The 21,854-nt window shown below is 42.8% G+C and overlaps 1 protein-coding gene across 1 annotated transcript in view; it reads right to left on the bottom strand.

The window, feature by feature from the left end:
• The window catches only part of LOC138481142 (gamma-aminobutyric acid receptor subunit gamma-4), a 2,457,252-nt gene that overhangs the window by 1,980,058 nt on the left and 455,340 nt on the right, over positions 1-21,854 (bottom strand). The gene's annotated exons all lie outside the window — the stretch shown is intronic.

Here is a 21,854-nt window from a genome sequence, read left to right as displayed (position 1 = left end):
TTTCAGACCCTTAAAACACGGAGTCATTACAGGATCAATGAGTTGGCACACTAGTGGTAAGCAGAAAAGTGAGTGGATGAATGAATGTATGGGTGTGGGAATGGCTGAGCAAGTGAGTAAATAGTTGATCATATTGAGTGGTGAGTAACTGCAGGAGTGGGTGAATGGAGTGTGGCAGAATGGTAAATGGATGAGTTTAAACCCGACTGGATGAATGGGTGAATTAATTAACAGATGAATTAGTGGATGAGTGGATGGGTAACTGAATATATGGGAGTGTGAATAGACAGATGGTTGGATGATAAGAGTTAATTGTTTGAGTGGTTGAGTGTGTGAGAGGACGAGATTGCTTGGTTGGTTGGCTAGATGAATCAATGAATGAAAAAAGGAGAGCTAGTGGACAGACACAGGAGTAGTTAGTGGAAATGCTCCCACTGTAACATGCCACTGTGCCCCACCTTCCACAGCTACAGAGGAGGTACCAATATATGGAACTAAAGGAAATCACAAAGTAACATGCATAGAGCATGTCATGGCAGTATATAAATGTGCAATATTATGTACTGGTCTTGAAGTTACGGTTTTGAGACCTGTCACATTCGCGCTAGACACTGTGTTGATGTCAAGAGAGTTCTCTCAAAAAAGCTTGCAAAATCTTAGTCGTTAAAACATAGATAGGGGTAGACACGCCCACAGGAAGTGCCTTCATTACCAGCACTCCGTCACCCTTGCGGCGAGAAGCCCGCAGTGGAGAAAAGGACGAGGCTGTTTTGTGCTGTTTGCGGCTGGATCGGCGATAGGAGTCGGAAGTCTATATGGAACCCATCAAACCCCGTACAAGGCTCCAGGGCAAACGAGAGGAATCGTTAGTGCCTACACAAAAAACAATCACCAAACGAGACCTTGATGGAACCATATCGAATAATTTAAAATCACCAAACACACATAACACAATCAAAGCGAAATTTGTGGATCAGGCTTGCTTGGTCAATGCTGACCTTGTAGCATACACCCTTGCTCATGACAAACTAGACACCAAAACAACATGTTCTGCCACAGCTTCCTTGTCTCATCTTGATCACGCATGTCTTATACGTGATGCTACTAAGTCTTTTACACTTCCAGATAAGCTAGGACATAATTCGAGACTCGTAGATTCCTACCAAACGCCTCTTCAAGAGCGTGCGAGGGCAGCCAAACAGCAATGGCAAGCAACACATCTGCCGACTGCTATGAGAAACGATGATTCCACAAATCCACTCATGGCACGAATTGCTCGTCTCTCACTGGACACTACAGAAATCGACACAATTATGGATTCACAAGGAAAAAAAAATGAGGTTTTTGGTGGACTGTCTACGCCAAAACAAATCGGAAAAATTGAGTCATCCACCCCAATAGGTTTGTTTAGAACCGCTGCGCCTGTGAAGGAACCTTTGAAAAGCAACCTGGACGAAACAAATTCTTCCATCTGTGCGAACCATGATAATATAAGTAATTCTCCAGAATACCAACAAAGACTGCCTACGACGATGCTAGATCTACAAAATACTTTGGTAGCAGTGTTATCAACAGCTATGATACCGTTTCTAAAAATTGAAGAAGCGATGGTTGATTCCATCAAAGACCAAGCGACATTGTTAGCAATGCTCTTGACCAAGCAAACACAGTTTGAATCCCTAATAAGCTCCATTCAAGAAAGACTAAAATACGAAGCTGAATCGTCAAGAACATGGCAAAATAGACTAGCAGAAGTGGCGAGAGCTGATAGAGCTGATGAACTAAACCTAATGGACACTTTCTCAACAATCACCAAAAAAATGGTGGATGACAAAGTAAAAAAATCTGCACAAACAACAATGAACTTACAAGGTATAACTAAACAAACTCAGACAGAAAATCAATCTAATCCGAATATGAGGAAAATAGATCAAACAACCCAATGCGATCATCAACTCTATCCAGTTCCAGTTCCACAAGCCCTAGCTTCTCCGTGGCAAGACATCACTGAACCATCCGTTTGCACCCCATTTGATATTTTTGATCTTTCAAAATGAGGATTAGTGGGGCAGGATACATCGATTAAACCAAAGCACACAAAAATCACAAAACATGGGTCACGTGCATTTCTGCGAAAGGTACTAAATGCTCAGAAAACGAATAATGAAAAGACAAAGACCAATAGAAATTCTCTGGTTAATAACCAGACTACTCCTCCACAAACTATTCTGATCACTGGAAAAGTAGATAGAGCTCTAAATCTTACATCACAAGGCAATCAGTCAACGCCGGAACCACTAGATATACTTATAGATGTAATCAATCAACAAACTATTCTGAACTCTGGAAAAAGAGATAGAGCTCTAAATCTTACGGCACAAGGCAACCAGACAACGCCCGAACCACAAGGTATACCTAAAGAGGTAATCAATCAGGAAACACGAATCAAAGCTCCAAATCCAACTAACCTGATAGTTACCTCTATAGAAGATGATGTAAGTGCCTATAATTCTATTTCCATAAACTCTCAAGATGAATCCCACATTGTAATAGATGAATATGAAGATTCGTTTTTTGACTGCACTCATAGTGAGATCATCGAAAATGTTCACCAAATTAACATTGCTTTGGCATATTCAGCAGTTTCCATTGAAGAAATATGGTCAGCTGATGAATCAGAAAGAGCCATGGAAACCAATGGCAACACGACAATTCATGTAACCCCTAAACTGCTCAGACCAATTTTCAAAAATCTGTTAAATGCCTCGTGTGCATATCGACTAGCCATATATCCGAAAAAATCTAGTACTGAAGATCCCGTCATCTTAAATAGATCCAACACTCTACAACTGTTAAAGGCAATCCCACAATTGTCCCACATAAAAACGGAAGACATTGAGTTAATTATATTTCCAAATAAGAAATATATGGAAGAAGTCCATGTTGATTTCTCCAACTATGACACAATGCAATGTGTCATTGACAACAAACATCACTTATTGACTTTGGGATTTCAAACAGAAGAAATAATGGTATCTCGTTTGATGGCGGAAAAAAAAATAAGAACACTAGAAATTTTTAGCAAAAATATAACCAAGAATCGAACCGGACAAAACAACATCCAAGAATGTGGAAAAAAATTTAATGATTTATGTCTAAGACCACACGACCAAAATAAAATATCGCGAGAAACTTTAAGAAACATCTCTAGTTTAGACGTGAATGAGAGAACAAAGAAAACGTATCTATAACAACGAAAAGACTCACTGAAACCTCACACAACCTTATGTTCCTGGAACACAAGGGGACATAAACATCTTTTTGAAAACGAGACATCTATACTTGAACAAGTCGATATCATCTGTTTCCAAGAAACCTGGCTGAAAGAGGAAGTAGTGTGTGATGGCTATAGTTCATTCATGAATCCAGCCATATCTTCACAACAAGGGAGACCAGCATCAGGAATGCTCTTATTAACAAAAATTAAACCTACATGTCGAATAATGGAAAGTAAAATAATCCATCCGTGGGCACAACTTCAATCCATCAGCATTCCGTCAATACAGAAATCCAATCCATCCTACCCTGCAAAGTATACTTGTTTATCGATCTTTAACATATATTGGAACCCTACAGCTATGTCTGACAATAAATTCATCGATTCTATATGTGATGAAATCGACCTATTGAACATCAGTAATAGTACAAATGAAATCATCTTGGCAGGAGATTTCAACTTCCATCTTTTTGATAAAGGAGGAAACAAATTGGCACTTAATGAAATGTCATCTAGAGCGAGAAAATGGATTAAGGAAATAACGTTACGCAACATTTGCCTAAGCGCACAACCGACGAATGACAAAGGCATCCCATTGCCGACCTGGTCACGGGAGAACTCCAATACAATAATTGATTATATCTTCACAACAGAAGGTATTCGGAAAATCACAACTTCCACTGCGAGTTCCCCAAATCCAGATAGTGATCATCGTCAAATTTTTATTTCCTGGCCAGCTGAACCTTCAAGCAATCACTGTTTGAATCTTCCTGAACTTGAAATAAACAACGGGTTGAACCGGCTTCGAATACGAGACTTAACTACTCTATATGAAGACACATCGCTGGAGGACCAAGTTAAACTAAATTATGGCTGGATCTTAGAGAAGTACCAACAATCGACACCTAGAAATCAACAAAGAGTGAAATAGTCGCATACTCATTATTTCAATTTACAAATCTTTCTAGAAAAAAAGAAACACTACAAACGACTTCGACAAATAAAGAAAATAAAGGAGACTATCAAATTGAAATAAAAAAGGAAAAACGAAAATTCTGCAACATAATGAAATCATACAAAATGATAACGAAACAACATGATTCAGAAGAACTTTTGAAAGCGTTAAATGGAAAAAATACGCGGCAGTTGTGGTCCTTGATGAATATAACATCGAAAAATCAAACTTTGATTCAAGAAGTGGAATCACATATATGGGTTAAACACTTCCAAAACCTATATAAGAAACCGGTATTCGAACCAACATCAGTTCTGCAAGAAGACACTGACCCCTGGACCCTAAAATGGGACATAGATGATATTACCAACACTATGAAGGGTCTGAATTCATCTAGGGCCCCCGGCCTGATGGGCTGGCCAACAGCAACCTCAAAGCAAATCCAGAACACTGGGCCAAATTCTTCGTACATCTCTTACATCTGATAGAAAAGACGAAAGAGATTCCTCGTACATGGTCAGTAGCCATTTTAATACCAATCTATAAGGCAGGAGATAGAAAAAACCCAGCCAATTACAGACCGATAGCCTTATTAGATCTGTTGGGTAAACTATTTGCAGGCTATCTTGAGAAAAAATTAACTGTTTGGGCTATACACCATGGTAAACAAGCAAAAAGACAGACCGGCTTTGTCACAAAAATAAGTACCAACGTTAATCTTCTGTTGCTGAATATGATAAAATATGAAGCGTTCACAAAAGCACAGCAGGTATACGCAATCTTTATAGATTTAAAAATGGCCTTCGATTCAGTTAATCGACAACTTCTCTGGTCCAAATTGGCTGCTTGGGGGTGCCCATCGACCATTCTGAACCCAATACAACAGCTATACTCGAATACGTCAATTAGAGTTCGACTTTCAAATGACGGAAAGGCAACAGCACCAATTCTCACATGGAATGGGCTAAAACAGGGTTGTCCCTTAGCTGCTTGCCTCTACAATCTTTTCACCCATGAGTTTGAACGAAAAATTAAACACACTATAGCGAATCCACCGAAGATAAATAGCGAATCTATTCAAACCTTAATTTTCGCTGATGACATTATTATCATGGACAAAACGGTTAAAGGTCTACAAATAACACTGAACAAAACGCAAACTTTCATGAAGGAAAATGATTTACAAATTAACACAGATAAAACCAAAATGATGAAACTCATAACTGAAAACTCTAAGAAGCAATGGTTGCCAAAATTCTACCTGGAACACAAAAACATTGTGGCAACCAAATTCATAAAATATTTAGGTGTAATAATTAACCCATCTAAGAACGAAAAAGAATGGCAAGAAAATATCGAAGAAAAAGCAATATCGTTGCCAAGACAAGGCCGCTTCTTTCACTGCAAATATGGTGCATACACTGTAAAACCTACAACCCAACTGTATAAACAGAAAGTCATTCCAATTTTGACTTACGCGAGCGAATCTCTGATAAATCAACATCTATTGAAATGGCCAAGATATGAAGCTATATTCTGGAGAAAAACCCTTGCTCTACCAAAATCTTTTCCAATCTCTAGAATTCGATATGAACTTGCCCTCCAATCTATGCAATCCATTGTACTGTGGAAACAAATGGACCTATATAGAAAAATTATCTCGGAGGACAAAATCCCATGACTGGAAATCTTGAAAGATAAACATGCATTTCAAGTTGCAGCTTTAACAAAGTGGACAAGCGAAATCAAACAAAAAATGCAACAAGAAGAAATTACCGAGGAAATGCTGAGAAACAGACCTCAATACGCTAAACGAAAAATTCAGAGAAACGACTGGATAAGAACAATAGAAGACCAGAAAAAATTTAAAAGACATCTAAATGCCGGCATGGAAGTAGGAGCTATTAACGAGATGCCTTCGTACTTACTCCAATTCCCTAATATGAAAATTCGTGACTTATTTTTGCGCTTTCGTTTGAACATCCTACCCACGCATGAATACTTGTCATTAATAGATCGAACACGTAGTATCTCGGCAATCTGTCGTTACTGTAAAGACCCTATGGAGCAAGAAACATTATTCCATCTAATCATGGTGTGCCCAGAGCTAAAAAACAAACGTGACTTATTCAGGGACTTCTTTAAAATCTCAGACCAACAAATGACAACAGAAGAGCGATGGGCAACGCTGCTCCAAGGAAACAATCAGTGGTTGATCATTACAGTGATCAAGTTCTGGAACGAAATCAACAAAAACCCGTAAAAGAATAAGGAGAACAAAATGTAGTGATAAGAAGAGAATAAGGAAAAAGAAAAATGAAAAGTTTGATAAGTCAAACAAAACATTTAATAAAAAAAATAAAAAATAAAAAAAAAGATAGGGGTTTATTAGGATTTGCAGACACATGTTTTAACTGTATAGGTCATTTTCAAGGCAATAAAAGTTAAGTGTGGCAGGTATACCATCTCTAGAAGAGGAAGGGAAAGGCCCATATTTTAATATTGTAGGTTAATCCACATGACAATTGAGAATTGCCTGATGACTGGTGATGTTTCCCTTCTTGGTCGATCGCACTGCTTACTCACAAAGTAACATTCATAGAGCATGTCATGGCAGTATAAGACATGCATTACTTACCGTAATAGCATTTCTGATTGTATCTGCTTAGATTCACATGATGTTCATATAATCCGACATTTAGTGGTAATCGCAGAGTACTGCATCTTGTCTTTTGAGGATCGAAATGGGATGTCGACAGGGGCATGCTTGTAACACTATCCCTAACGTGACTTGTAGTGTACCCAAAACCCTCACGTGTCAAGGTCCCTCTGGTTGTGTTTTTTCTGCCGTGATGGAGCCTTATGACTAACGTGAGTACAGATAGAGAGAGAATAGTAAAATGTCTATGTTCTTTCTACTCCGAGCAGGGAGGAAGGGTGGGCACATGTGAATCTAAGCAGATACAATCATCAGAAATGCTATTACGGTAAGTAATGCATGTCTTCTGATGCTTGTGAATCTGCTTAGAGTCACATGCTGTGCATACACTAGCGAGCAGTACCCAGAGTTAGAGGTGGGGTTTGAGAATGAACAATAGTAAAGTCTTAATATTTCTTGTCCCACCTGAGAATCAGACCTAGAATGAGTATGGAGGCAGTAGTGTTTTGTAAAGGTTTGTATAGAACTTCAGGTTTCTGCTTTGCAAATGGATTCGAGAGGACCATTTGCAATGAATGCTATGGAAGCCCCAATGCACCGAGTAGAGTGTGCTCTAGGCTTCAAGGGCAGACCTCTCATGGCAAGAGTGTAGCAGAGTGTGATGCAATTTACAATCCACTTTGAGGTGGCTGACTTAGAGACAGGATCCCCTTCTCTACCAGCAGCCACTGCGACAAAAAAATGGTTTGTCTTTCTTAGTGGTTTTGTTTTTTCCAGAAACTATATGACTGCCCTGCGCACATCAAGTGAGTGTAGGCCTCTATCTGCCACGTTAGTGGGGTTCTGGAAGAAGGTGGGTAATTCTATTGAGTGGCTCACATGGAACTTTGAAATTAATTTAGGCGCAAACCTTGGGTGAGTGCGCAAAACCACCTTATCTTTGTGAATTGTGACAAATGGGTCTTGAACTGAAAGGGCCTGTAATTCACTGACACTTCTTACTGAAGTGACTTCCACTAGGAAGGCAGTCTTGTAAGTGAGTGCTTTAAGGCTAGCCTTATGCATCGGTTCAAAGGGAGATCCCATTAGTCTATTTAATACCACACTTAGGTCCCATCCGGGAGCTGGGTTTGAAATTGGGGGATTAAGTCTTTGAACCCCTTCCATAAATGCCTTGAACACTGGGATCTTCCACCACAACACCTTCTATTGGGATGTAGTGTAAGCTGAAATTGCAGGTAGGTGGATCTTCAGGGAATTAAAAACCAGACTTCAGTCCAGTAGATGAGTTAGGTATAAGAAAATATGGGTTGGAGAGCAGTCTATAGGATTGATGCTCTTAGAATAGCACCAGATAGCAAAGTGTTTCAATCTATTGGATTAGCAATGTCTGGTGTTCGGCGTTCTAACCTCTGTAAGAATGTCCATGCATCTCTGAGGAAGTTGGAGGTGCCCAAACTCTATGCCTTCAGGAGCTATGCAGCTAAATTGAGAGTTTGCAGGCAAGGGTGGAGTGTTTCCCCCCTGTCTTGTGAAAGCATGTTTTATCCGCAAGGTAGGTTCATCGGAGGAGAAATTGACATTGCCATCAGGTGGGAGAACCAGGGTTGGCAGGCCCACATAGCGGCCACCAGAATCATTGTGACTGGTTCCTGTTGCATCTTGTGCACTATCTTGTTGAGTAGGGGAGTCGGGAGAAAAAAGCATAGGCAAATTTACCTGACTATGTTATCCAGAGACCATTCCCCTTGGAGCGGTTCTGGGGTTACCTGGAGGTGTAATCTGGGCATTGTGCATTCTCCAGAGTTGCAAACAAGTTGATATCTGGGAAGCCCCATTCTGTGAAGACTTTGGAGACTGTAGGGTGCATTTAAAGGCCCCAAACAGAAGTCCCTTTCACATGCAGAGCAGCATTTAAACACATCAACCAAAAATGCAGTGGCTTTGCTTTGCCTGTCAAATAAATGGCAAGCATTTAAACAATGCAACCAAAAACGGCCCAGCCTTGCTTCTTTGTCCAAAGAATGGCAAGCATTTAACCACTGCAACCAAAAATGGCCCTGTTTTGCTTTCCCTGGCACATGAATGGCAAGAAGTCACACACTGCAACCAAAAATGGCATGGCATTTGTTTTTAGTTCACATGAGTGGCATGAATTTAAACACTGCAACCAAAAAAGGCCTGACTTTTTCTTTTTGTTTATGTAAAATGAAAGAACCATGGGGAAAGGGGCCTACCACCATTATCAATGGACAAGCAGCGATGTAAATTCACCCAAGAAGGAGAAATCAAAGAAGCCTCTGACCTGCACGACAGGATTTTAAACATTAAAAGCAAAAACGGCCTGCACATGTTTGCAAATTGTTTGCAAATAAAAACAGCTTTAAAAAGCCACAATGGATATATACATCATGGCACACACAGAATATGTCAGCAAAACATGATGTGGGGGGTGACCAAAGCAAATATACATTAAGTTTCACCCATAAAGGTCCTGTAACCTGTGAAGAGACACTACTTCAGGAACAAACGGTTTTGGCTGAGGCAGGAACTTCAACATGAGAAGCCCCACATGCAGCTGGATATCACATCTCTCCTCTAAACAATCCCACAATGAAATGTGATGTTGCTGAGGGCGTCAGCATTCCCTAGTCTGCAGACATGATGGCAAGAGCCCAGAGATTTCAAAGAAGGCAAAATGTGGCTGAAGCATGACAAGAAGGTGTGGGTCATTGTAGCACCCACTTCAAAGAGCAAACTGTGAATTTCAATTAGACTCCTAAAAACTCTCACAGCCTGACCCAGGGGAACAGATGGCTGTGGAGGATGAAGCAGCCAGACCACTTGCTGACAGACACACTCATCATTCACATAAAATACTATTTCATTCTTAGGCATTTTGCCAAGCCATCAGACTTTGGATTGAGCTCAATTTTATGCCATTGTTCAAGTAACTGCCAGGCGGTTTTGGGGATATAAATTGCATTTACTTTGGGGACTGTATTGGCCAGTTAGAGTAGTTTTCTGCCTGATCTGAACATGTGACAAATGTGACAGTTGGTGAAAAGATGGAAATGAAATTAGTAACATGCTTGATCATTTGCAGATTCATAACTTTTGTACATTTTATGAAAATGACAAAAATGTGCCACATAGCCATGCTATATCATACGGATTTGGTGATCGGCTTATCTAAGTCCCCATGATAAACTAAAACCACATATCTGTTTCATATGGCAGTAGCTAGTATAATTGTAAAGTTATGATACATGCTGTCATGATGCCTACCCCGGGCAACCGGATCGAGTCCATCAGCACCGGGAGCAGGCAATCAGATACTTATTAAAACCCCAACAGCCCCAGCTGGGGGCTGTTTGGATTCAGTCGTGGCGCCTTAGGCGCCAGGCTCATCATAGAAATCAGTCCTGGCGCCATAGGCGCAGGCTCCTAGACTTTACTTACCTTATGCAGACCATGCTGCAAATGAGTCAAAGCCAACATGAGGCCTGGATGGGACTATTTTATTACAGGGACTATTTTTCACTCGAGTGTGGTTCTGGGGAACTTCTTACCTGGGACTACTTTGCAGGATATTTAAACCACGCCCGAACAGCAGCCCATGCTTCGTGTTCTTCTCCGTCCAGCAGCGTAACGCTCACTGTGTCTGCAAGTCAGCATCCAGTCTTCTGCCACGCCCGCCTCGAATCCGGAGCTCCTAGACAAAAGGAAAAGAAAGGAGAAGAGGTTACATCACGGACATTATTTGATTCCTTGCCTGATTCCGGACCCAGCACAGCTCCGAGCCTGGAAAGGACATTATTTTAGCATGCGTCGCTTCGCCAGCAGCAACGTCACGTTATACTCACCAGTCCACCGCATCTTTCGACTCGGAGCTACCTCCATCATTTTCTTCGTCGAAACCCAGCACTTGGGGGAAAAACAAAAGGAATAACAAGGTGAGCCGAGAAAACTGACAAAGACAATCTCTTGCCACCATAGGCTTACCTGCTTTTCCACCGGAGGTATTATCCTTTAATTCGCTGCATCTTCCTATGCTGCACCTGTAAAGGGAGAGAAAACAGCAAGTTAAACTCATGTAACTTTTACCGGACAGTGTTTGGTAATACAGACTCTTACCTGAATGCCATCAGCTGCCTCCAGATAATATTCTTTTGGACCCAGCTGCAAGCTAACGAGGGAATGGAACAAGAGTGAACATCGGACATATTGAACTCTTTGAACTTTATAGACACTGGAGTCAATATTCCTCCGGAACTCCTCCAGTACCTTCAAACCAGTGAAGTAACTGGTATCTATGCTCCCCTGCATGCCATGCAGGATGGAGAGCTCATCATTTAAAAATATAAGGTGAGGTTACCAAGAGGGGATATCGGAGGTGATTAGTGGGGAGAACGAGAACAGTTGGGGGGCCACCACTAAAGTCCATGGGTGGCTAAATCCCTTTCTCCACTTGCAAGAGAATACTTCTATGAGTCCAGCAGACAAGATTAGGCGGGCCAGTCCAGACTGTCATCTCTGCACTACGCATCACGTTGGTGGAGACCACAGCTGTCCAGGTCCAATCGACGCCCCTGTGGGAACCAGGTGGGTGTAAAAGAACACGAAGCCTATATACAAATCCCCACCCGGGCGTGATGGAGACCTCAGAAACCGACCAACTAGCCCAATTGTTAGGGGACCTTAGGGCAGAAGTGCACTCCGCGCGCCAAGACACCAACACCCTCAGGAGAGAATTGATTGTGTCAAAGGAGCGCACTGATGATCTTGCCAGACAACTGCTGCAAAACCAAGCCGGGCAAACATCACTACCTGGAATTGGGGGGAATTCAACCCCCGTTTCATCGAGCAGCCCTGTGCTAGTAGTTCTACCAGGGAGCATTCCTTTAGCTCCACCCGAACGCTTTGCTGGAGAACCGAAAAGGTTCACCGTGTTCATGAACCAATGCCGCTTGCACTTTTAATGCAGACCAGGAGCTTTTCCAAACGAACAAGCGAAAGTAGCCTTTGTACTGTCATACCTTAGTGGCAGCGCAGCGGATTGGTCAATTCCATTAGTCAACCAGGATGACCCTCTTCTTCGGGATTTTCTGGGTTTTCAATTGAGCATGGAAAGACTATTCGCCAGACATTCACAGGGACAGGCCCTGGATAACGAACTTCTATCCCTATGACAAGGAAACCAGGACCTGCTAACTTATATCGCAACCTTCAATAGGTTGGTGGTGGAAACCGGATGGCCAGAGGTAAAGCGAATTACATTATTTCATCGTGGCCTTTGGGGTGAACTCAAAGATGTTTTGGCCCAAGTTGTGAACCCACCTCAGGATTGCGCAGAATATATAGACTTAGTGGTCCAGCTAGACCACCGATTTCAGAATAGAAAAGCCGATCGAGCTAAATTCGAGAATCGTGTATTGGTTAAACCCAATGTTACTCCCAAAGGAACAGTTGCATCAGAACCAATGCAGATCGGGGGGGTTAAGGGACCCTTAACTCAAAAAGAAAGACATAGGAGACGACAGATGCAGTTGTGTCTGTACTGTGGGGCCTCAGGACATTTTCTACGGGATTGCCCTATAAAACCATCCAAGAAAGTAGTCGGAGTTGCTGATAGAAATGAAACAGGGCCTCATTCGGGAAACGACCACGCCCGACAAGCGTAGAGGTCCGCTTGCCGAGCTTAAAGAAGGACACTCAGACCTCGCACCTAATCATACCAATGGTCCTTATTGATCCAAGGCAGCTATCAAGTATGCACGCAGTTAGGGCATACCTTGATAGCGGGGCCGTAGGAAACTATGTGGACCACAAATTGGCTTCTAGGATGAATCTACTTCTCTGCAAAAAGACCACTTCGGATGTTATCACCACGGTCGATGGAACTGAAATTGCCTCTGGGCCTGTAACTCATTCCACCACAGAGATGACACTGTTGGGTCAAGATGGTTATCGAGAGACTATTGTGTTTGACTTAATCAAAGCCCCGCAGTTCCAAATAATACTGGGGATACCTTGGTTGGAAACACATAATCCTTGCATTGATTGGCGAGAGAAGAGAGTAAACTTCCCGGAGTGTGCACACAACTGTTACCCGGAAAAAACCTTGAACAAAAGCCTGGCCAAAGTCGCTAATCCAGTCAGACAGTTACCTCAGGAATATCAAGAATTCCAGGATGTTTTCCAAAAAGAACAGGCAAACACCTTACCACCTCATAGATCATATGATTGTCAAATCGACCTCATACCTGGTGCATAACCCCCATGCAGTAGGATCTATGCCTTTACGGAACCCGAAAACCGTCACCTATGACAATACTTGGACCAATACCTTGCTAATGGCTTCATTCGTCCATCTAAGTCCCCCGCATCTTCAGCTTTATTCTTCGTGCCCAAAAAGGAAGGTGACCTCAGAACGTGCATAGACTACCGCGCATTAAACCAGATCACGATGAAGAACCGATATCCATTGCCTCTGATCCCCGAACTACTAGACCAAGTAAAGGATGCTTGCATCTACACTAAATTAGATCTCCGAGGGGCATATCATCTGGTACGTGTAAAGAAGGGCGACAAATGGAAGACCGCTTTTCGCACCAAGTACGGTTTTTTCGAATATCAGGTTGTGCAATGCACCAGCAGCCTTCCAGTATTTTATGAACGATGTCCTTCGTGAACTCGTTGACGTATACATAGACGATATTCTAGTGTACTCCTCCTCAGAATCAGACCATGTTAAGCACGTTTGTGCAGTCCTTGAGAAACTATGCCAGCACAAGTTATATGCAAAATTGGAAAAATGTGTTTTTCATGCTACAGAAGTTGAATTCCTTGGATTTATTCTGACTCCAAAAGGAGTCCGAATGGACTCTCGAAAGGTGGACGCAATTCTCAAGTGGCCATCACCCAATTCAGTTAAAGGGGTGCAAAGCATGCTTGGATTTTCTAATTTCTATCGCAGATTTATTCCTGACTTCTCATATGTTGTACACCCCATCACAGCACTTTTGCAAAAAAACAAACACTTCTTGTGGACCGAAGAGGCTGAAAAAGCCTTCCAAGAACTGAAATTGAAATTCACGTCAGCACCTGTCTTAAAGCATCCATGCCCCGAGCTCCCATACATAGTTGAAACCGATGCATCCAGTTTAGCCATGGGGGCTGTCCTGTCCCAGAAGGATCCGGAAACCGGTCAACTTCATCCAGTAGAATTTTGGTCCAGAAAATTCTCGGCCCCCAAATTAAACTATGCGGTTACCGATAAAGAGTTGTTAGCCATCAAATCCGCCTTCAAGGCTTGGCGGCATTATCTTCTCGGTGCCAGCCATACCATTACTGTAATCACCGATCACAGAAACTTGCAGTATTTAAAAACAGTCAAGGCCCAATGATCGCGTCAACTTCGATGGGCCTTATTCCTTGCCGAATTCGATTTCATGATCACTTATCGACCAGGTTGTAAGAATGGTAAGGCAGACGCTTTATCCCGAATTGGGATATTCGAACTCGGAACCGGTGCTATAATTCCTGAACAAAGAATTCTTGGGATAACTACTCTACAGACCTTAGAAGATATTCATTTAAATATCCAACAACTTTTCGATTCAGCAGCCCTCAGGACTGGGTTAAAAAGGGCCAAAATTATTCAGTTGTCAATGACCTACCTTACTATCAAGGGCGTCTATTTCTACCACACAAGGAACTACAAGAACAAGTCATCTCCAATTACCATGAAGCTCTGATGGAAGGGCACCCAGGTATTGCAAGAACTGAAGCTAAAATTAAAAGACAATTCTGGTGGCCCACCAGGCGAAAAGATGTAAAGTCATTTGTACTGTCTTGTGGCATCTGCGCCCAGAACAAAAGTCAAAAGAAGAAACCAGCTGGTCTTTTACAACCTTTAGATATTCCACCCACACTATGGCACACTTTGTCTTTAGACTTTATTACAGATCTACCGCCATGTAATGGATTTAATACCAGTCTAGTTATTGTGGTTCTTTTTTCGAAGATGGCCCACTTTATTCCTTTAAAAGGATTACCTTCTGCTTCAATCTTGGCCAAGGAATTTCTCGAAAATATTGTTCGAATACATGGATTTCCTTCCGTATTGATCTCTGACCGAGGTAGTCAGTTCATTTTGCAATTTTGGCAGAAGTGTTGTCAATTGGCACAAATCGACGTAAGGTTATCAACCAGTCACCATCCCCAAACTGATGGTCAGACGGAGAGAACCAACCAGACTCTTGAACAATACCTACGTTGTATGCACAACTAAACCGAAAGTAATTGGAAGGACATTTTATGGATTTCTGAATACACATACAATAACTCTGTACATTCAGGAACCGGACAAAGCCCCATTTATACCATATATGGACATCATCCTCGAACTTCAGAACTCGATTCGCCCCAGCATTTAGAAATGCTGGCAGTAACTCATCTGAATTCTACTATTACACAAGCTTTTAAAGAGGCAACAAAACATTTGAAACAAGCAAAAGAGAAATACAAGAAAAATGCTGATCAACATAGAAGTGAGACCCCACCATATCTAATCGGAGACCAAGTTTGGCTGGCTACAAGACATATACCTCTGAATGGAACTCGGACTTTTAATCCTAGATATTTTGGACCTTACACCATTAAGGCCATTATCAACCCGGTGGCCGTCAAATTAGAATTACCCACTAATAAGCCGATTCATCCTGTCTTTCATGTTTCACTTCTAAAACCAGTTCAACCCGGGACAAGATTAACCAAACCACCTGACCCCACCCTAATAGATGGAGAACCTGAATTCGAGGTAAAAAACATCCTGGACTCTAAAATGGTTACATCAAGACTTTTTTATTTAATCGACTGGAAGGGTTACAGACCACAAGAAAGGTCATGGGAACCTAGTGACCACGTTCATGCTCCTTGACTGGTGAAAAAATTCCATCGGAATTCCCAGACAAGCCAGGGCCAAGGGGAAGAACAACTTTAGGAGGGGCCTTGGGGGGGAGTGCTGTCATGATGCCTACCCCCGGGCATCCGGATCGAGTTCATCAGCCCCGGGAGCAGGCATCCAGATACTTATTAAATCCCCAACAGCCCTGGCTAGGGGCTGTTTGGATTCAGTCCTGGCGCCTCAGGCACCATGCTCATGGTTAAATCATGGTTAAATCAAGACTTTTTTATTTAATCGACTGGAAGGGTTACAGACCACAAGAAAGGTCATGGGAACCTAGTGACCACGTTCATGCTCCTCGATTGGTGAAAAAATTCCATCGGGACTTCCCAGACAAGCCAGGGCCAAGGGGGAGAACAACTTTAGGAGGGGCCTTGGGGGGGAGTGCTGTATGTATGTATGTATGTATTTATTTTTTGTATAGTGCCGATAGCCCGTGGGCATCAGGGCGCTTAGGCAAACAACGAAAAACAAAACAATACAATAGGAACGTCTGCGCTAAACCATGAGGTGGTCATAATCCCCCGTATCCCAGTTCATCATCTGAAAAGATGAGTCTTCAACCCTTTCCTAAAAACAGTAAGGTTGGTAACGGTTCTGAGTGTTTCTGGAACACTGTTCCACAAGCTGGGGGCCTGCACCAAAAAGGAACTGCCCAGCCCAGATTTCAATTTAAACTTGGGGACGATCAACAGACATTTACCCTTTGAACGAAGATTCCTACTGGGGGTATGAAGCACTAAGCCCTTTTTCAGATACTCAGGAGCAGAGCCATACAGGCATTTATGCACCAGGCAGAGAGCTTTGAATTTAATATGCTCCTCCACTCTGAGCCAATGCAAGGCTATTCTCTCTGCAGTAACATGATCTCTTTTCTTCAGATTTTTTACCAGCCTAACCGCGTTGCTCTGAAGCACCTGACAACTAGAAACATCCTTAGAGGAGGCCCCTAATAACAGGGCATTGCCATAGTCAAGCCTTGATAGTATAATGGCCCTGGCTACGGTGGAAATATTACCCTCATTAAGAAACGGCCTAATGGCTTTCATGAGCCTTGTGTAATATGCCGTATTTTTTTGTAGGTAGCTAGTCTGGGCATGAGAATCCACCTGTGAGTTGACCATTATTCCCAGGGTCTTCACTTTCTGGACCACCTGGATAGTGGCATTCTTGATTTTAAACGATTTATACTCAGCCCCCAAGTTCGCTAGCTGATGACTTGATCCAAACAGCATCAGCTCGGTTTTAGAGTCGTTCAGACACATCCAGTTTGTCTGGATCCAATCGTCGATTATCTTATAAACCCTGGCTATTATTTCACTGTCTGAATCATAGTGGCTGCCACCCAGTTCCAGAATGAGTTTGGTGTCGTCTGCGTAATTAGTAAACGACACCCCCGCATTCACCAGTAGACTGCACAATGTGCGCATGTATATGTTAAACAACATGGGGGACAGACTGGCCCCTTGTGGGACTCCGAATAAGATGTCATACGGATCGGAAAAACTACTGCCCCAATGTACTCTTGCTTGGCGATCCGAGAGGAAAGACAAGAGCCAATCAATGGCTCCTTCCGAGCAACCCACATTCTCTCTAAGCGCCTTGATAAGAAGGCGATGATCCACCAGATCGAATCCGGCACTTAGATCCAAAAGCATAAGTACTCCCAACTTGCTTTTATCCATTAAGCTGAGCATCTGGTTCTGCAGGTCCAGCATGGCAGTTTCCGTACTATGGAATGCTCTAAATCCAGATTGTTGTTGATGCAGGATCTCCTCATTCTCAACAAACTGCTGCAGTTGTTGTGTAGCTACCTTGTCCAATAACGTAAGAACAAAGTTCGAATTAGTTATTGGACGGAGATTCCCAGGGTCTTTGGGATCCAGACCTGCTTTTTTAACTAGAGGGGTAATAGTAACTTTCTTAAGATCTCTAGGCACTATGCCCTCTTGAAAAGATGAGTTCACTATTCTCTGTAGAATAGGAGCGAAGATGTCTTTATGTTGTAGAATGATGTTTGGAGGCAGGATATTTTCTGCACAAGTGGTTGGCTTCATGTTATTCAGTACCTCTAACATCTCTGACTCTGAGATGGAGCTAAATGTAAAAGACTGCTCTCTGGCAGAATTATCTGTTACTAAAGGGCAGGTGTCTAGATTAGCAGAGGATCTAGCTTTGATAATATTCTGTCTTGCTTTTTCTGTTTTTGCTTGGAAGGCATTTAAAACCATATTACAATCCTCCTCAGATGGCGTAAATGGAGGGGTGAGAGAGTCAGGCTTTTCAATATTCTTCAGAATATCAAAAAGCTTGCTTGTCTTGTTTTCTGCAAGCTCATGATGCCTACCCCCGGGCATCCGGATCGAGTCCATCAGCCCCGGCAGCAGGCATCCAGATACTTATTAATACCCCAACAGCCCCGGCTACGGGCTGTTTGGATTCAGTCCTGGCGCCTTAGGCACCATGCTCATCATAGATATCAGTCCTGGCGCCATAGGCGCCAGGCTCATAGACTTTACTTACCTTATGCAGACCATACTGCAAAGGAGTCCAAGCCAATATGAGGCCTGGATGGGACTATTTTATTACAGGGACAATTTTTCACTCTGGTGTGATTCTGGGGAACTTCTTACCTGGGACTACTTTGCAGGCTATTTAAACCACGCGCGAACAGCAGCCCATGCTTCGTGTTATTCTGCATCCAGCAGCGTAACGCTCACCGTGTCTGCAAGTCAGCATCCAGTCTTCTGCCATGCCCGCCTCAAATCCGGAGCTCCTAGACAAAAGGAAAAGAAAGGAGAAGAGGTTAGATCACAGACATTATTTGATTCCTTACCTGATTCCGGACCCAGCACAGCTCCGAGCCTGGAAAGGACATTATTTCAGCACGCGTCGCTTCGCCACGTTATACTCACCAGTCCACCGCATCTTTCGACTTGGCGCTGCCTCCATCATTTTCTTCATCGAAACCCAGCACCTGGCGGGAAAACAAAAGGAATAACAAGGTGAGCCGAGAAAACCGACAAAGACAATCTCTTGCCACCATAGGCTTACTTGCTTTTCCACCGGAGGTATTATCCTTTAATTCGCCACATCTTCCTATGTAGCACCTATAAAGGGAGAGAAAACAGCAAGTTAAACTCATGCAACTTTTACCGGACAGTGTTTGGTAATACAGACTGACGCCATCAGCTGCCTCCAGGCAATATTCTTTTGGACCCATCTGCAACCTAATGAGGGAATGGAACAAGAGTGAACATCGGACATATTGAACTCTTTGAACTTTATAGACATTGGAGTCAATATTCCTCCGGAACTCCTCCAGTACCTTCAAACCAGTGAAGTAACTGGTATCTACGCGCCCCTGCATGCCATGCAGGATGGAGAGCTCATCATTTAAAAACATAAGGTGAGGTTACCAAGAGGGGATATTGGAGGTGATTAGTGGGGAGAACGAGAACAGTTGGGGGGCCATCACTAAAGTCCACGGGTGACTAAATCCCTTTCTCCACTTGCAGGAGAATTCTTCTACGAGTCCAGCAGACAAGATTAGGCAGGTCAGTCCAGACTGTCATCTCTGCACTACGCATCACGTTGGTGGAGACCGCAGCTGTCCAGGTCCGATCGACGCCCCTGTGGGAACCAGGTGAGCGTAACACATACTTAGTTTTTGCCAAAATGTTGTAATGAGAACAATGAATGGTAATAAATGCAGACAGACAGATGGTGCTCTCCTCCCCTGAACCAATCCTGACAGTGGGCGGAGAGAGGGATGATAACTGTCCAATCCTAGCATCAGGGATAATTACACGGTACTCGCCCTAGATTGTAAAATTAGTGATGTCATTTCTGCTATATAAGGGGGACTCAGGGCAGACAAAAACCAGGGAGACAGAAAAGGAGGATGAAGACAAGGCTGCTGAACCCCTTGCCCTATCTTTCTGCAGTGTACTGAGATGCAGCTGGCTTTCCTGAATCTTAAACCAAGGCTTGCTGTGTAAGTAGCAAAAACCCCATCCCTAAATTGCATAAGCCCTACATTGTTTTAGCAGTGCATCCAATATTCCCATTGAAAATCCCAAATTGCCAGTGTAATTCAGTCATCTCTCCATAGAAGGATCTCTTGTTTGCCTGTGTATGTTAGCATGACTCCTTTGGAAAACCTCTCAGTTGTCTGTGTAAATCCTTATTATTTGTGTAAGTAAATCAATTAATTCCCCCATTGAAATTCATGGTTCAAGATAGTTGCAATTCATAATCAACCATCTTGTTCCTGGTGTTTTTATTTAATTGGTATAGTTATTAAAGTATTGCCTCAAAAGAATTATTCTCCTTGTAACTAAAAACCACATTTGTCCGTGTCTTGTGTGCCTTACCAAACAAATTCCTATTTGCATCTGTCCTATTTAACTCAAACTCTTTTACCTAGAAGTCTACCTGTTATGTGCCTCTGTCCTTGTCACTGAAAACCTATTTTCCTATTGTAAGCTAAACCCTTCCCTCAGCTGCCTGTCATTGTAAGCCCCAGTGTAAACAAATCTCCATTGCCACCATATGTTCCCTTTGTATTTGCTTTTTCCCAAAACCGATTTTCCTACTTCATTTCTATTTTGCCCTGGTGTGATCATTAATATTCTCTAAAACTTTCCCTATCTCCTAAGTTTAAGCAATGCATATTTTCTTCTATTCTGTCCCCTAGCAGTTGCGAGTAATAATCAAAATCCCATTCTGCCCTTTAGCTCCAAAAACTTATTTCCCTTTCTTTGCTGGCTCCCATTTTGTGGTGGTGGGCTTCACCCCAAAACTGATTTTCCATCTATATTCCTACTCCTTGCCACTGCCTTCCATTCAAAGGAATCAAGTCCAAATTGGTTTTTGGGGGTGAGTGTTTCAAGGGAGAATGCTTAACTGTTGGTGCTATCACTTTGTGGTAAACTGTTCTTTTTCTGTTCTCCCATTAAAAAAGAAAGTCATTGTGATATCATATTTTAATATGGTTGTTTTGTAGATATCATTGCATTTTGTGCTGCTACAACATTAGTGCTGTGCTGTATTTTGATTATACTCCTTTACATTGAATAATAAATTAATTAATATCTTATTGATAGACACCGGCCTGGTTCCTAGTCCATTGTGAGATGGGGTGTTTGTGGAGGTTGGGTGCAAGACGGTTTGAGGGCCTACTCAAAAAGAATCTGTAGTAGATTCAAAATAAAAAGCGTTTTATTGTGCGCCACATCCTTTGTTGGGGAAAGAGTTTCGTAGCTGCAGTTTGCCCTGTAATAAACCATGACAAGACAATGTCTTCATGTAATTGCCATTCATACTCTATGGGTAGAGGGAAGTCTCTGCTGAGTACATCTGCCAGAAGATTGAGTTCCCCTGGAACATTGTGAGACAGGCGGAACATCCTGTGTTTGAGAGCCCACTTCCAAATGTTCTGGGACAGTTTGGATAGCCCTGGAGAGTGTGTGCCCCCCAGTCTGTTCAGGTAATACATGGCTGTGGTGCTGTCCATGAGGACCAGTACTGTATTCCGCTGTAATTGCATCTGAAAAGCCTTTATGGCTTTGAACACTGCTAACAACTCCAACAGTTTTATGTGGTTGGATGCTACTGCTGGCGACCAAATGCTGTGCACCGTGTGATGAAGGAGGTGAGCCCCCACCCGGTCAGAGATGCGACCGTAGTGAGAGTGGCTTCTACTGCGGGGGTGTTGAAGGTTTATACCCTTCAAGAGGTTTTCCCTCGACCACCACTGCAGAGAGAGAATGAGGGCTGCTGAGACAACCACTAGATCGTCCCATTGTCCTCTGGCCTGACACCATTGACTGTTGAGCCATGCGCCCCATGCGTCTAGCATGGGGCGCATGCACAAACGTGCGTGTGGGACTAAGTAAATGCAGGAGGCCATCATCCCTAACAGTTGCATGGCTTTGCGTAAAGTCACTGGCTACATAGTGAGGGATCTGGAACAGCATGTTTTGAACCC

Source organism: Ambystoma mexicanum, chromosome 5p (assembly GCF_040938575.1).
Source record: "Ambystoma mexicanum isolate Mex_15411 chromosome 5p, UKY_AmexF1_1, whole genome shotgun sequence".
Classification (NCBI taxonomy): Eukaryota; Metazoa; Chordata; class Amphibia; order Caudata; family Ambystomatidae; genus Ambystoma; species Ambystoma mexicanum.
Note: the sequence above shows the minus strand (reverse complement) of the source record. Positions and strands in the feature narration are given on the sequence as shown.